The following is a 17,820-nucleotide window of genomic DNA, read 5'->3' as shown; positions in this document are numbered from 1 at the left end:
GGCCTAGTGGATGGCACCTTTTATGTCGCTTAACTCTCTAAGTCTTTACCCCCTCGGCACTTTGATATTCGCCTCACCCCCAGAGCACTTCTGTACAAACCCGTACCTTCTGTTGCTTCTCATACCTGTAAAGACCTGGTACCTCTAGACTGTGAGCCCACTGTGGGCAGGGATTGTCTCTATTTCTTGCTGAATTGTACTTCCCAAACGCTTAGTACGTCGATCTGCACACAGTAAGCACTCAAAAAATACGACTGAATGAATGAATTTATTTTATTGTCTGTTTCCCCCACTAGGTTGTCGGTTCCTTGGAGGCATGGATCGTGTCTGCCAACTGTAACACCACGAAACAGTTAGTGCGGTGCTCTGCACAAGGTAAACACTCAGGCAATACTACTGATTGATTGAAGTCTTCTGTCTATCCTACAGTGCCACCTTTCCTTTCATCTTCTTAAAATGCTGGTGGAAATATCTTCCCGTTCCCTTCTTCTCACCTAAAAATAAAACCAAGGCTCTCTTCCAGTTGTCTCCCTCTCAACCATCAGCTCTCTTCTTCCATCACAGCCCAGCTCACCCAATTAGCTCCCTCAGAAAAGTTTCCAACTGAAGCATGTTAATTACCCTACCATTTCCAGCCCACTCCTCACACCTTTAACCTTTCCCCACCCTGTCTCTCTAGACTAAACCCCTCCTCTCCTATAAGCCCCTCTTAAAAAGATCTCTTCCTCCAGAAAGGATTCCCTCACTAATTCCCAACTCCCAGGTCTTGACAGCTCTATCAGCGACTAAAGCATTTGTGTTTCTGTCAGCTTATATACTTTTCATTTATTTATGGCATATTCTTGCTTTTGTCTTTGTAGATTTGCTTTGCCTCTTTTACCTTCTGTGTATTTAATATATGTGTACTTTTAAGATACACATTCAGAATCCTTTCCTTATCATTAAGGCTCTCTCCAACTTCTCTGCCAAGCACCAGGCAGTAAGCCTCCTTCCCACACCAATCTGTGCTGTGACGTATTATCCTGACTTTCCATCCATCAAAATGGAAAATGTGGGTCCCTCCAACTCTTACAACTTACTCTTCCTCCTCCCTTTCTTTGTCAATAATAATAATGATGATGATGGTATTTGTTAAGCACTTACTATGTGCAGAGCACTGTTCTAAGTGCTAGGGTAGATACAGGGTAATCAGGTTGTCCCACGTGAGGCTCACAGCCTTAATCCGCATTTTACAGATGAGGAAACTGAGGCACAGAGAAGTGAAGTGACTTGCCCGCAGTGACACAGCTGACAAGTGGCAGAGCTGGGATTCGAACCCATGACCTCTGACTCCCAAGCCCAGGCTCTTTCCACTGAACCGTAATGTTATCTTTCCACCGTCCCCATTAGAGTGAAAGCTGGTGCTTCTAGTAAACTCTCCCAAGCACTTAAATACACACAATAGTACACTTAAGTGCCACAATAGGGGATCAATAAATACTGGTGTCGGTCGATTGACAATGAGCCTGATTCCCCAAGATGCCCCTTTGAGGCAAATTTAGGAAACATGGAGAAATAAGATGATTTCTCATTCTCTCTCTCCACCCAATCGTATTTCCTCAGTTAACTAAGAACAGCATCAGAAGAAAAAAAAAGAAAAGAAACAAACATCAATCCCCAAACATTGTTTCAGTCTTTTTGCAGTGCTAGTCTGCAGTATCTTGCATCTCTCTGGGAGTTCATTCATTCAATAGTATTTATTGAGCGCTTACTATGTGCAGAGCACTGGACTAAGCGCTTGGAATGGACAATTTGGCAGCAGAGACGATCCCTGCCCAGTGACGGGCTCACAGTTTAAACGGGGGAGACGGACAGAAAAGGAAAACAGAACAAAACAAGACAACATCAATAAGGTAAATAGAATCAAGGAGATATACACCTCATTAACAAAATTTAACTGGAGTTTTAAATAACGCTTTCACAAAAGGTATCTTAGTACTGACCCCTCAGGCACTACCTTTTTGAAATGGAAAGTTTGGCAATGAATGAACATCTGGAGTGTTTATTCTAAGAGCTAGTAGGGATTTTGTTAAGGAGAGTGCGGATGCACAATATCCAATAATTGATTAACCTAAGATGAATCATCAACAATAGAATAATGACTGAGGCATCGATGCATCATCAACATGAAGTACTGACCTGCCAAATGTCAACCAAATAGTAGTAATAGTATTTACTGAGCGCTTACTTTGTGTGGCGGTCTGGATTAAGCTTTCAGGAAAGAAATACACCGGTGAAAATTTGACGCGGTCCGTGGTGGTCAAGAGGCTCATAACCCAAGAATGAGGATTCATTTATTCATTCAGCCGTATTTTTTGAGCGCTTACTGTGTGCCGAAGGGGGAAGGACACCAGACACGGAATGAAGATTGAAACAATAAGGATAGAAAAACAATATAAAGGTCAGTGATGACTATATATTCGGTAAGAGGGATAGGGCTGGCGGAAAATAATTTGGGGCTCCTCACGGCAGAGTCCAGACGTCACAGCTGTGGCCGAAGCCTCAGCTAGGGGGGCGCGCACATCAAACCTCTTCCGAACCCCCTTCTTCCAAGTCGTATCATCTAAGTGTGGTCCTCTCCTCTAACTCTGTCCATAGTTTGGAGAGAGGCCGGGGGACACTCTCATCCCAGCAGAGGTGAAGGGCTCTGGGGAAAGGCGCGTTTTGCCGTGAGACTTCTTGCACGATGGGAAAAAAAACACTTCAGGTTCCCTGCAGTGCCGCAATTTCCGGGTTTTTTCCGTTGCGGGCCGCACCTCAGCCTTGATCCTTTTCAGGTTTTCGTTGGCCAGAGCACTGTCTTCGCATAATAATGATAAGGATGGTATTTGTTAAGTGCTTACTATGTGTCAAGCCCTGTTCTAAGCGCTGGGGAAGATACAAGCTAATCAGGTTGGACGTAGTCCCTGCCCCACGTGGGGCAAGTCACTTAAATGATCTGTGCCTCAGTTTACTCATCTGTTAAATGGGGATTTGATACTGTTTTATGGTATTTGGTAAGTGCTTACTATTTGCCAGGCACTCTACTAAGCTCTTGGGTAGATACAAGGTAATCAGGCTGGTCCACAGTCTCAGTCCCACATGGGGCTCACAGCCTTAATCCCCATTTTACAATTGAGGAAACTGAGGCACGTAGAAGTGACTTGCCCAACGTCACATAGCAGATAAGCGGCAGAGCCGGGCCTAGAACCCAGGTCGTTCTGAATCCCAGACTTGTGTTCTATCCACTAGGTCACATTACTCCCCTCCTACTTAGACTGTGAGCCCCATGTGGGACGGAGAATGTTTCTGACCTGATTATTTTGTATCTACCCCAGTGCTTGGCACACCGTAAGCACTTAACAAATACCGTAATTATTATTAGTATTAGAGTCACGCATGATTAAAAATGCACAAGTTCATACATCTAAGGAAGCACATGAGGATAATCATAATAATAATTATGGTATTTGTTAAGCACTTACTATGTGCAGAGCACTGTTCCAAGCGCTGGAGTAGATACGGTAATCAGATTGTCCCACGTGGGGCTCACATTTTTTTTAATCCCCATTTTTACAGATGAGGTAACTGAGGCACAGAGAAGCTAAGTAACTTGCCCAAGGTCACACAGCAGACAAGTGCACTGGCCTGGGATTCAGAGGACCTGGGTTCTAATCCCATCTCTGCCACCTGCCTGTCATGTGATACGGGCAAGTCACTTCATTTCTCTGTGCCTCGGCTCCCTCATCTGTAAAATAATGTTGGTATTTGTTGAGCACTTACTATCTGCAGAGCATTGTTCTAAGCGCTGGGGTAGATACAGGGCAATCAGGTTGTCCCACATGAGGTTCACACTTAATCCCCATTTTACAGATGAGGTAACTGAGGCACAGGGAAGTTAAGGTGACTTGCCCACGGTCACACAGCTGACAAGCGGCAAAAACGGGGATTAAGACCGTGAGCCCCACGTGGGACATGGACTGTGCCCAACCCGATTAGCTTGCCTCTAACATAGTGCTTAGTATAGTGCCTGGCACATAGTAAATGCTTCACAAATACCACATATAAAGGAAAAAGAAAGGAGCAGGGAGAGGCTATGAGGTGACTCGTCAGAGAGAGGACATTCCAGAATAACGAGGAGGAGGAAGAGCCTGAGAAGAAAAAGGAAAGGTGTTTAGAAACTGAGGGGAGAAAAGCCACATAAAACTGCTGCAAATCTTTCTGAGGCCCAGCTAGAGGGTCATAAAATGGAGCTCACAGCAATCCAGCTATATGGGATCGGAGAGGATGAGGGAAAACCCTACTACTGACAGAAAGCAAGACAGGTAACGGCTGACTCTGAAAAGGCAGAGGGTTTTCATTCCTTTCTTTCTGCACTGCTTCCCGCAGGAGCTAAACTTTACCTACTAGACGAGGAAAATCCTAGTCTGCTCAATCCTGGGGGCGGAGTGGCCCCAGGGGTGTTTATACCTGGGGTTTAAAATATTTATGTTTTTTTACTCTGCTTCCCACAGGAGCTAAGCTGTAGCTACTAGATGAGGGAATCCTTACTCGGCTCGACCCTGAAAGCAGAGGGGACCCAGAGGTGTTTATGGCTGGGGTTTTAATGCCTTTCTTTTTTTTACGCTTCCCACAGGAGCTGAACTGTAGCTACTGACAAGGGAAGTCCTACTCTGCTCAATCCTGGGAGCAGAGTGGAGCCGGTGGTGTTTAGACCTGGGATTTTAATTCTTTTTCTTTTTACTTTGCTTCCCACAGGAGCTCAGTTGCAGCTACCAGACGAGGGAATCTTACCCTACTCAACCCCGGGAGCAGAATGGACCGAGGGTTGTCAATACCCGGGGGTCTCCATTCCCTAGAATTAAAATCCCTCCCTCTGACGTTGCGGGAGGGGAATATGTCTGTTATATTGTACTCTCCCGAGCACTTAGTACAGTGCCGTGCACAGTGAGCACTCAATAAATGCGATCAATTGCAAGCAGCCGACTGAAGAAGTCGTTATGGTCCTGGGTCAGCATTGAAATGGTAACCTTTCCAATCCTGGGAAAACAGCGAAATCCCTCAGAGCTCATGCAGAGTCTCTTCGGATAGCAAGACTGCAGAAGCTTCGAGGTTTGTGGCCAGGGAATGGGTGGAGCCTGTCGGCCTGGCTGGAGAACATCATTAAGATCGTTTTCTTTCTGGCGCTGCCCCTCATCCACTTTCCTCCACAAGTCAGAGAGGGAGCACCGGTCTCTTACCCTGCCAAAAGGCTCGAGGAGATGGTGCTTATAAATGTGTTGTCTGCAGTCGCAACACCATCCAGCCCTTTTTGTTTTTCCTATGGTACTCGTTAGGCACTTACGATGTGCCAGACACTGTACTAAACTCTGGGGTAGCTACAAGCTAAACAGGTTGGACACAGTCCGGACCCCACACGGGGCTCACAGTCTTAATCTCCATTTTACAGGTGAGGGAACTGAGGAACAGAGGAGTGAAGGAGACAAATGACGCAGCCGGGATTAGACGGTATTGGGAAAATGGCTTCAAGAACACAGATCTAACTGGTCCCCCTCCAGAGAATGTGAAAGTCTGACAAATAATTGGAGAGAAAAGCACTGTGCATATCAATGGGAAGGACCTGGAAAGTCTTGAAAGCCTCAGAGGCCATGATTCTGGTGTCTTGGCATTTCCTTCCAGGCCCTACCTCGCTCCTACTGAACTCATCCAGGCCAAGCTGCGCAGTTTGATCTTCATTTCCCCCCCTCTAATTTTCATCATGCCTAATGAATCAAATGAAGGTTGGCTGCCTCTGAGCTGACTTTTTTCCTGTGGCTGTTGTTTGAGGAAGAAAGGGTGATCAGAGATGACGGAGAGCAGGGTCGTCTTTGTCATTTGAAGTCGGATCGTCTTTAACAAGAAGGGCTCTGTGGAAATGATTTGACCTGCCGACTTCAATTCCACCCATTTCTTGGGCCCCAGAGTCCTCACAGAATTGGCCTCCTTTAAACAATAGTGCTGTTCTAAGCGCAGGGGTAGATACAAGCTAATCTTGTTACAAGCTGTTCTGTTACAACAACAACAAAAAAACCCTTCTGTAACATATTGGATCACTGCCCACTATCTTTTAGGGAGTAATTTCACGCTCTCAATTCCTTTAGAGAGAACGTTGAAGCCCTATTTTACCCTTTAAAGCACAGTGAAGGAACCAAGAAAATTAATAACAGTGCTATTAATTAAGTATGACCTATGAACAAAGTTCTGAACTAAGCTCAGGACCAGATAGATGATATCAGATTGGACACACTCCCTGTCCACTATTTTTTTCTTTATGATACTCATTAAGTGCTTACCATACGCCAAACACTATACTAAACACCGGGATAGATATAAGTTAATCAGGTTGGACACACGTGAGGCTCACGGTCTATGTAGGAGGGAGGAGGATTTCATCTCCATTTTACAGATGAGGAAACTGAAACGCAGAAAAACTAAGTGACTTGCCCAGGTTCACACAACGGACAAGTGTTAGAACTGGGATTAGAACCCAGTTCTCTGATATGCTTTTTCCATGAGGCAACACTGCCTCTTAAGTGCAGAGCCTAAGGGGGAAGAGGAGGAGGCAGCTTTTCCCCATTTTCCAGATGAGGAAATGGAGGCACCGAGAGGTCAAGTGACCCACCCAAGGTCACGCAGCAAGTAAGAGGTAGAGCTGGGACCGGAACACGTGCCTCGACTCCACTGGTCGTTCAGTCGATCAATCAATCATAGTTACTGACTGCTTTCTGTATACAGAGCACCGTTCTCAGTGCTCGGGAGAGTACAGTATAGCAATAATATTAATGTTGGTATTTGCTAAGCACTTACTTTGTGCAGAGCACTGTTCTAAGTGCCGGGGTAGGTACAGGGTCATCAGGTTGTCCCACGTGAGGCTCACAGTTAATCCCCATTTTACAGATGAGGTCACTGAGGCACAGAGAAGTTAAGTGACTCGCCCACGGTCACACAGCTGACAAGTGGCAGAGCCGGGAGTCGAACCCATGACCTCTGACTCTGAAGCCCGGGCTCTTTCCGCTGAGCCACGCAGCTTCAATATAACAGAGTTGGTAGACAATCCCCGTCCACGACGAGCTGGTCTTTTTCACTGGGATTTTCACGGCTTCTCTTCCCAGCCCTGTGAATTACCAGGAAACCTGGAGAAATCCCATGAGACGGGGAGGAGAGATCTGGTGGATTTTAGTCCCGTGGAAAAAGACTGAACAGGTTACAGGAATGAATAATGTCAAGAGCCTTTGCTGCAGAACATGGAGTACAGCTTCACCTACCGGTCACTCGGGTGGCAAGGGGAAATCTCCAGCTGCCAGCACCGTAAGCCCGTCAGTGGGCAGGGACCGTCTCTATCTGTTGCCGATTTGTCCATTCCAAGCGCTTAGTACGGTGCTCTGCACGTAGTAAGCGTTCAAGAAACACTAATGAATGAACAGGGCACAACGGCCATTCCCGCCGACCCTGTTTCTCCGCCAGCTCAAAAGATGGCAGCAGGAACTTCAAAAACTCCTTTCCGTCATGCCCAATTAGAAAGAACTTTAAAAGGCCCTTTTACTACATTCATCACTGCTTTCGGGAGAGATGCTGATCCTAGCTTTTCAGGGCTCTTGGGGAAATTACGTATTTATTACGGGAATTAGTTCTAGATTATTTCTAAAACGGTAGCTTGGAAAAAAAAAAAAGCAAACAGATAAAATCCTATCACACCAGATCCCCCCAGGCAGCACTACTTAGAGGCCGGATGAACTAAGCACACCACATTCGCTCTAAATTGTTTTCAAAAGGTCAGCAGCATCGTGGCTCAGTGGAAAGAGCCCGGGCTTGGGAGTCAGAGGTCATGGGTTCGAATCCCAGCTCCGCCCCTTGTCAGCAAGTCACTCAACTGTATAATGGGGATGAAGACTGTGAGCCTCACATGGGACAACCCGATTACCCTGTATCTACCCCAGCGCTTAGAACAGTGCTGTGCACATAGTAAGCGCTTAACAAATACCAACATTATTATTATTATTATTATAACCCAGTGGAAGAGCGTGGGCTGGGGGGAGGGTGGCGGCTGGGGTCAGAGGACACGGCTTCTAATCCCGGCTCTGCCACTCGCCTACTGTGTGACCTTGGCCAAGTCATTTAACTTCTCTGGGCCTCAGTTTCCTCAACTGTAAAATGGGGATTCAATAACTCTTCCTGCCTCCTAGGTAGTGTGAGCCCCAGGTGGGACTAGGTCTGACTGGATTATCTTGTATCTACCACAGCCCTTAGTAATGTTCCTGGCACAGAGTAAGCATTCGATAAATACCATTAAAAAAACACCTAATACCACGAAAGTTTTGTCTCCGGGTACTGTGAAAACCCAAATACTTCGACTGTGAGCCCCACGTAGGAAAGGGACTGTATCTGGTATTAACCTCGGCGCTTGGAACGGTGCTTGACGTATAGTAGCACTTAACAGATACCACAATGATAATAATCATAACAGTAATAATACACCAGGACAATCTATATTAAATTCAGCTGCCGGGGAGGACGGGAAGTTAGCCGTCAACCAAATCTGTCCTTATTCTAGATGGGGGGTTGGGAGGCAAGCCTGCAGGCTAAGGTGCATTTAAGGTGGGCAATATGTCATCAGACAATAATAGCAACAATCACAGTTCTAATGGTTCACTGTGACAAACAGACGATTAGCACGGTGTGATGGTGTGATCGCCTCCTTTCTGCAGCTCACTGAGAGCTTGCCTCCCAACCCTCAAGCGGTAATTTCATAGCTTCTAAATTCCACTGATTAAGCAGGTGCCTGCCCCACTTGAACTTGCCAAATGGAGGGAAAACACAAAAAAGCAATAGGTAGCTGACAATTACCCATCTAAAATCTGATACTTAATGGGGGGAAAAAACATCGATTAAGAGATATCGATCAATGGCATTTACTGAGCCCTTACTGTGTTCAGAGAACCGCACTAAGTACTTGGGAAAATACGATGTAACGGAGTTGGTAGATATGTCCCCTGCCCACGGTGAGATTACATTCAAACTACTATTCATTATGTGAGGAAAAAAAATACATTTTTTTTTAATTTGGTGGTGTGGGGAGGGATTTATTAGTGCTCTCTATGAGCCTAGCACTATCGTGACAAGATAATCAGATCAGACACAGTCCCTGTTCCACACCCAGGGATCACAGACTAAAAGGGGGTGACAGACAATATCTCATCCCCATTTTGACGAGGAAACTGAGGCCTAGCAAGGTTAGTAATGTGCTCAAGATAACATAGCAGGAGAGTGGCAGAGCTGACATTAAAACTAATGACTCTCCAATTCCAGACCCAAGCCTTTTCCAGGAGGCCAGACTGATGCTAAATAAGGAGCATCATTGCCCGCAAAGAAGTTAATGATCTTTCTTTGTGCCTTCAATCAATCAAACAATTAATAATAATAATAATGTTGGTATTTGTTAAGCGCTTACTATGTGCACAGCACTGTTCTAAGCGCTGGGGGAGATACAGGGCAATCAGGTCATCCTACGTGAGGCTCACAGTTAATCCCCATTTTACAGATGAGGTCACTGAGGCACAGAGAAGTGAAGTGACTCGCCCACAGTCACACAGCTGACAAGTGGCAGAGCCGGGAGTCGAACCCATGACCTCTGACTCCGAAGCCCAGGCTCTTTCCACTGAGTCGCGCTTGGTATAATAATGATGGTATTTTGTTAATCACTTACTATGTGCTGGGCACCGTTCTAGGCCCTGAATGTATTAAGCACCCACTGCATACACAGCATCTTAGTCGCCTGGAAAAGTACAATACAATAGAGTTGGTAGACATGATCAGTAACTGAAATGATGATATTCAGTGAGCATTTACCGTGTGCAGAGCGTTATACTGAGCTATTAGGAGAGTACAATACAGTTGACAGGTATGAACACCGCTCTAAAAAAGTTTAAAAATCTACTAGGGCACAATAGAGCCTGATTCCCCCCACCGAGTGCAAAAAGTAAGTGGGGAGAGGGTCGAGGGAGGGGAGTGAAGAGAAGAGGACAGCTGTTCGAAGGGTCTTGAGAAGCAGCATGGCCTAGTGGAAAGAATACGGGCCTTGGAGTCCGAAGACCTGTGTTCTAATCCCCCTTCCACCACGTTTGCTGTGGGACCTTGAGCAAGTCGCTTGACTTCTCTGTGCTTGTTACCCCCATCATTCAGTGGCATTTATTAAGTGCTCACTATTTGCAGAGCACTGAACTAAGCACTTGGGAGATTACGATACCATGGAGTTGGCAGATCCGGTTCCCTCCCAGCGAGCTTCCAGTCTAGAGTCATACGTAGGACAAGGATGTCCAACCTGATTATCTTATATCCATCCCAGCGCTCAATACAGTGACTGGCACATAGCACTTGATAAATACCATTTTAAAAGACGGGTCCACTAAAAGGTAACTTCAGTTCCATGGGCTATGCCCGGAATGTAGGGATGGCGAAGCCAAGCTTCAGGTGGGTGTCAGGACTCCCCTATCCCGCCTGGGCTCTTTCAAACCATGTCCAGTCACCGTAGCTCTCCCTGGATTCACCCCACACCTGCCCCTCAGCCCCGGGTTGCCCCGAACCTCCCGGAGATTGGAGTCCGAGGTGCCTTTCTCCCTGCCGCGAGCCAGGATCCGCTTGCCGTGGTTCGCCCTGGCATCGTGCTGCTGTTTCCCATCCTTTTTCCTCTCCCATCCAGGCTTCACCCGACTGTATTTCCTGTCCACCGGTACCCTCCGGAACCCACATCCAGAAAGGAGCGAATCATAAGCAGCGTGGCCTAGTGGATAGAGCACGGGCTTGGAAGTCAGAAGGATCTGGATTCTAATCCAGCTCTGCAACTTGGTTTCTGGGCGACTTTGGTCAAGTCACTTCACTTTTCTGGGCCTCAGTTCCCTCATCTGTAAAATGGAGATTAAGGCTCTAAGACAGGGACTTTATCCAACCCAATTTACTTGTATTTACCCCGGTGCTTAGTACAGTGCCTGGAACATAATAAGTGCTTAACAAATGCCACAGTCATTATCATTATGCCGCCGCCCTCGTAGAGAGGAGGAGGGTACATAAATCCAGAATGAGAGTCGGGGAGGGACAGGACTTTCCCTGAATGAAGTTCATTCTCAGGAGTTTTCCCCCCAAGCAAGTTTCTTCTTGGTGATTTTCTCATACCTCCTCACGGAGGAATCCCTGAAAATTAATTCTATTTAGAAACCAACTGCAGGAAGTCATAGTTCCCCCACCACGAGCGAAGAATACTGATATTCTAGTTCCCTGTATCTTAGAATCCGGTGCGTTGATTCCTAGCACATCGAAGTAACGAAGAGCCCAGTATTTAGGAAAATTATATATTAGCTGCAGCATTTGTTCAGCTCTTATAAGAAATCTCCCCCAAAAGATACTTTTTTAAAGTACATTTTGTTCGACAGTTTTGTAAAAATACATCACAGTGGGGCTGCCGTATCCTTATGACATTTTACCCTCATTTGGTCTAATTTCCCTAGTGTTTGTCAGTGCAGGACACACTGTCGACTGAAGAACTGAGGACAAAAGGAATACAAATAGAGCTTTTTGAGGTTTTTTCTTTTTTTTTTTTTTTTAAGTTTGGGTCCATGCTGTCACTTAGAACAAGAGTGCAATAATCGAGTTCCCTTAACTCAAGTCACTGCCTAACACAGATCCAGAGGGAACTTGAAGGTTGCTATGATTGATCAACTTGGTCAGCGTGAAGCCAACAGATCTGATCGATGACAAACAAGGGTTTCTTATAATCAGGTATTAGAATTCTAGAATCTTAGAGTAGGAAAGGAAGCTGAGAAATTATACCCTCCAACTTCCCTCCTCCAGATAGGTGAGTGACAAAGCCATCCAGGGCAAACGGCGGTGGGGGTTGGGGGGGTCTAGGGTGGTCTAGTGGAAAGAGCACAGGCCTGGGAGTCGGAGGACCTGGGTTCTAATCCCAGCTCTGACACTTGTCTGCTCTGTGATCTTGGGCAAGTCATTTCACTTCTCTGTGCCTCAGTCACCTCATCTGCAAAATGGGGATTAAGACTGCGAGCCCTATGTGGGGCGGAGACTGTGTCCATCTCAGTTGGCTTATATCTATCCCAGAGCTTAGTAATAATGTTGGTATTTGTTAAGCGCTTACTATGTGCAGAGCACTGTTCTAAGCGCTGGGGGAGATACAGAGTCATCAGGTTGTCCCCTGTGAGGCTCACAGTCTTAATCCCCATTTTACAGATGAGGTGACTGAGGCCCAGAGAAATGAAGTGACTTGCCCACGGTCACACAGCTGACAAGTGGCAGAGCCGGGGTTCGAACCCATGACCTCTGACTCCCAAGCCCGGGCTCTTTCCACTGAGCCACGCTGCTTAGGAGAGTGCCTGGCATGTAGTAAGCACTAAAGAGATACGACAATTATTATTCTTTTCATTAGTCTCTCCTCCAGACTGTAAGCTCACTGTGGGCAAGGAACGTGCTGCTACACTGTACTCTCCAAAGTGCTCCGCACACAGTAAGCGTTCAATAAATACGATTGATTCTTTCAAGAGCACCAGGCTGGAACATTCATTACTTCCCTTGACCTGAGTTTCAGAGTTATGACTTCCGGAATCCCTGCCTCTTAAGAGACCTATATGCTACCGTCTGAGGTTCTGGACACTCCGGGGAAAGTGAAATGTGGAGAAGGTTTCTCATTCACAGTTTCTTTCTAAACAGCAAATTAAGTTGGGAAGGTTTTCCTACATGGAATCCTCACTCACTGGAGAAAATTCCCGAGAAGAGGATGGGGAACTGGAGAGAAGTCACTTCATAGACACCATTCCCGTAGTTCACAAATCATCTTACAGAGCATAAGAAATCTCATAATCGGTCCTTTCCACCCAGGAGTCTATAGAGGAAATAGGATGCTTGGAGGGATCAGAGAAGGAATGTGGCCTAGTGGACTGAGCCCAGGCCCGGGAGTCAGAAGGACTTGGGTTCTAATCCCGGCTCTGCCGCGTGTCTGCCATGTGACCTTGGGCAAGTCATTTAACTTATCAGCGCTGCGGTAACTTCATCTGTAAAATGGGGATCAAGACTTTGAGGCCCATGTGGAACAGGGATTGGGTCCAACCTGATTAGCTTGTATCTATCCCAGACTCAGTGGCACATAGTAAGCACTTAACAGATGCCACAATTATTATAATGAAATATTATTATTATTATTATTAATAATCATAATGTTTTTTCTAGAGGAAGCAATCTCCCAAGAAATACCCCTCTGGAACAGCTGGGACCAGAATCCCCAGGGGCTTCCACTAGTCAGAATCCAGGCTCACAGAAATGATGGAACTGGAAACCAAAGATGTAGATCGAAGAGCCCTTTTTCTGGAGAGAGAATATTTCCAAAGGTGAACTATTCCAGAAAAGAGAAGCAATGGGAAGCACTGTGGCCTAGTGTCTGCTGTGTGACCTTGGGCAAGTCACTTCTCTGTACCTCAGTCACCTCACCTGTAAAATAGGGACTAAGGCTGTGAGCACCCTGTGGGACATGGATCGTATTCAACCTGATTATCTTGTATCTACCCTGGTGCTTAGTTCAACGCCGGGCACATAGTAAACTCTAAATAAAAATTGCCATAAAAAAGTGGCAATTACCCAGCTGTGCACACACCCAGACCTGTGTCTTGGAGTTTCTGTGGGCAGAACAAGGGTGTGCTGATCCTCTGAGCTTGTGAAGCTGTAAATAAAATGAGAGTCCAACTGTTTAGTTCTTTTATTCCATTATCCAGATTGAGGATCAGCAACTGAGGAGGACTGTGACACTAATGGGTCAAAGTTAGATTCTTGGGGCATGGATTGCTTATGCTTGGGTGTCAGCGGTCATGGGTTCGAATCCCACTTCTGCCACCTGTCAGCTGTGTGACTGTGGGCAAGTCACTTAACTTCTCTGGGCCTCAGTTGCCTCATCTGTAAAATGGGGATGAAGACTGTGAGCCTCACTTGGGACAACCTGATTACCCTGTATCTACCCCAGTGCTCTGCACATAGTAAGCACTTAAATACCAACATTATTATTATTATTATTATGATCCCCAAAATTAGTCTATTATCAGGCAGAATTTGCTTCTCATTATAATACGGCTCATAGGAGCGGGGGCTGTTTCCAGCATAGCGAATGTTCTGCCAGGAATTCGCAGCTTCTTGCTGGCCATTGTAATTTTCCATCCTGTGATTGACTAACAATTGATCTGAAGTTGTTCTTGGCCAGATTTCCCCAGAGCTGGTTTCTTTGTCCCCACTCAGCTGTACTTTGAGACAAAAATAACCTGACCCCTGTTTCTCTCAGGTCACGAAGATATAACCGCAACCCTCAGTCAGACCTCGAAAACGACGCTTGCCAGGTCTCCACTGGCTCCTGTGAATTTAATCCTAATAATTACGGTATCTAATAAATGCTTACGATGTGCCAAAGAATGTACTAAGTGGTAGGGTGGAGTCGCCGATAATCAGATCAAAGTCCCCGTCCCACATGGTACTCACACATGAGAAATATTTTTACTGGTTCAGAGCCATGATCGTCCAAAGCCAAGAATCTGCCTCTGCCAAGGATGGTCCAACTACCGAAGAAACCCAGAGAGGGTTGGACATCTATTCTTATGCTTAGAGAACCATCTAGTGTCCTTGACATTCCATCTAGTGATTCTTTTTGTATCTAGTGACTTTTTCATTTCATTAAGCGCTCACTAGAAGCCCGGCACTATACTGAACACTGTACAAGACAGTTTGGACACAGTCCCCGTCCCACATTGAGGTAACTGAGGCGGAGAGAAGGGAAGTGACTCACCCAGGGTCACGGAGCAGCCAAACGGCAGAGCCGGGATTGGAATCCAGGTCGTTCTGACTCCCAGGCCCGTGATCCCCTAAGTCACCCAGCTTCCCCCGATGGACCGCCCGTCCACGAATGTACCCGGACCCCTTTGAATCCGGAAATGTTTTCAGCTGCACAATTTCTTGTGGGAACAAATTCCACCTACTTCAGACCTGCTGAGTGAAGAAGGGTTGCCTTGTGCGTAAGTTTCTCGAAAACAAGGATCTCGCCTATCAGCTCTACCCTCCCAAGTGCTCCGCTGATATTAAGTGCTCCATAAATAGAACTGATCAATCGTTCTGAGCCTGATACCTTCAAGCTCCATTGGGGAGATTCCTCTCATCCTGGTGGGATGGTATTCGGGGAAGAATAATTCCACGTGTACCCTGCACTTGGGTTCGTGTCCTATCTCTTTCACCGGAGAGCCACGGCCAGACCTTCCTCCTGTGCCTCAGTTACCTCATTTGTAAAATGGGGGTGAAATCCTACACCCTCCTACTTAGATTGTGAGTCCCTTATGGGACAGGGACTGTGTCCAACCTGATTAACTTGTAGTTAACCTCGGCAGTTGGAACAGTGCTTGGCACAGAGTAAGCACTTCACAAGTACCAAAATTATTAAAAGAAATTACAGGTAACAGGATGCAGCGGAGTTTAGAATCTGTTCCCAGAGTGCTACAGGAGGTGAGGAGACGGTAATTCATTCAATAGTATTTATTGAGCGCTTACTGTGTGCAGAGCACTGTAACCAAGTGTCCCGGTGACTTGGAATTACTGAAGTAGCGGAAGGGGAGGAAATAGGGCAGGGAAATAAGAGGTGAATCAAGGAACTTTCTGTAGGAGATGAAATATTAGAAGGGCCTTGAAGATGGGAAGAGCAGTGGTTTGCTGGATGTGAAGTGGGAGAGAGTTCCGGGCGGAAAGGAAGATGTCAGCAAGAGGCTGACAGCAAAAATAAGAAGCAGCGTGGCTCAGCGGAAAGAGCCCGGGCTTGGGAGGCAGAGGTCATGGGTTCGAATCCCTGCTCTGCTACTTGTCAGCTGTGTGACTGTGGGCAAGTCACTTCACTTCTCTGGGCCTCAGTTCCCTCATCTGGAAAATGGGGATGAAGACTGTGAGCCTCACGTAGGACAACCTGATGACCCTGTATCTACCTACCGCTTAGAACAGCGCTCTGGATGTAGTAAGCACTTAACAAATATCAACATTATTATTATTAAAAGTGCAGTGGCTAGAGCACGGGCTTAAGAGTCAGCAGGTCACGGGTTCTAATCCCAGCTCTGCCACTTGTCTGCTGTGTGACCTTGGGCAAGTCACTTCCCTTCTCTGGGTCTCAGTTGCCTCATTTGTAAAACGGGGATTGAGACTGTGACAATGGGACAGGGACTGTTCCCAACTCCACCCCAGCACTTAGTACAGTGGCTGGCACATAGTAAGCACTCAACAAATACCATTATCATTATTATTCTTATTATTAAGAGATGAGAGGCACTAAGCCCCCTTTTCCTCAGCTCCCCCTCCCCAGACCACGACTCTCTCCTTTTCCTCTACCCACCCCGCCCCACAGCACTTTTGTACATATGCACATACCTATAATTCTTTTATTTATATTAGTTCCTGTTTACTTGTTTTGAAGTGCATATATCTATAATTCAATTTATTTATATTGATGCTATCGACGCCTGTTTACTTGTTTTGATGTCTGACTCCCCTCTTATAAGACTGTGAGCCCGTTGTGGGCAGGGATTATCTCTCTTGGTTGCTGAACTGTACTTTCCAAGCACTTAGTACAGTGCTCTGCACACAGTAAGTGCTCAGTAAATACGACTGAACGAATGAACGAACGATGAGTAGGTTCTCATGCCATGGCTCTTCTCACCCGGTAGCCTGCAGCTCACCCTCTGCTATCCCAAGCCAAGCTTCTAACTGAACCTTGCTCTCAATTCTCCTGCCTCTGACTCTTTGGCTCCAGTAGTTTCCCCTCCTAGAACTCCCTCATCCCTCAATCAAACAGACGTCAACGCTTCCCATTTTCAAAACACTCCTAAAATTCCAAATCCACCGGGAAGCTTTTCCTGATTAATTCCCAACACCTCCAAGTCAGACCAATGCAAGAGTCACCATTAGCACTTCTGTGGTTATATCAATCAATTGTCTTGTCTTACGCCATCGAGTCGTTTCTGACCCATAGCGACACCACGGACACATCTCTCCCAGAACTCCCCGCTCTCCATCCGTAATCATTCTGGTAGCGGATCCATAGAGTTTTCTTTGTAAGAAAGTACAGAAGGGGTTTACCACTGTCTCGTTCCGTGCAGTAAACTTGAGTCTCCGCCCTCGGACGCTCTCCCGTGCCGCCGCTGCCCAGCGTAGGTGAGTTTTGGCTTGTAGCAGATGGCCTTCCACTCGTTAGCCACTGGCCAAATTGGGAATGGAATGGGGAGGCCTCCGCTTAGAGTCTCTCTCCTGTAGTCGAGATCTGTAGAGTACTGGAAACTCTTCAGGTGCGACCCTGAGAGGGGCAAATCAACTAATAGGTGAGCGCTTACTGTGTGCAGACCAAAGTTGGTAGGCACTTTCCCTGCCCAAAATGACCTTACAATCTTGAAAGGGAGACAGACATTAATGGAAATAAATTTATGATATACAATTTGTAGATACGTACATATATTCACTTCTCACACATTGTATGTATAGCTCTATGTATGATTTCAAATTATTGTAATATACGATTATAAATTAAAATATTTATTCTGCCACTTCATATCCTTTTTCTCTCTTAGGCTCCAATAATTTGTTAATATCTATTTGCCTCCCCCATTGGACTGAAACCTCCTTGAGGGTAGGAACTGTGTCTTCTGGTGTACTCTCCCAAAGGGTCTGCACAGAGCAGGTGCTCAATAAATGCTGGCAATGGAG

General features: G+C 46.3%; 1 long non-coding RNA gene across 2 annotated transcripts; it reads left to right on the top strand.

Moving 5' to 3' along the window:
- The first annotated feature begins 219 nt into the window (after positions 1–219).
- On the top strand, positions 220–4,981 carry LOC114806383. Of its 2 annotated transcripts, none has more exons than XR_003754413.1 (3): positions 220–375; positions 2,251–2,440; positions 4,777–4,981. It is a non-coding gene; the product is annotated as an uncharacterized LOC114806383 (long non-coding RNA). The 2 variants fall into 2 exon arrangements; XR_005659468.1 differs by lacking the exon at positions 220–375 and adding an exon at positions 1,850–1,892.
- Positions 4,982–17,820: the final 12,839 nt, after the last annotated feature.

Source organism: Ornithorhynchus anatinus, chromosome X1 (genome assembly GCF_004115215.2).
Source record: "Ornithorhynchus anatinus isolate Pmale09 chromosome X1, mOrnAna1.pri.v4, whole genome shotgun sequence".
Lineage (NCBI taxonomy): Eukaryota > Metazoa > Chordata > Mammalia > Monotremata > Ornithorhynchidae > Ornithorhynchus > Ornithorhynchus anatinus.
The sequence above is the reverse complement of the archived record's forward strand: the minus strand, read 5'-3'. Positions and strand labels throughout refer to the sequence as shown.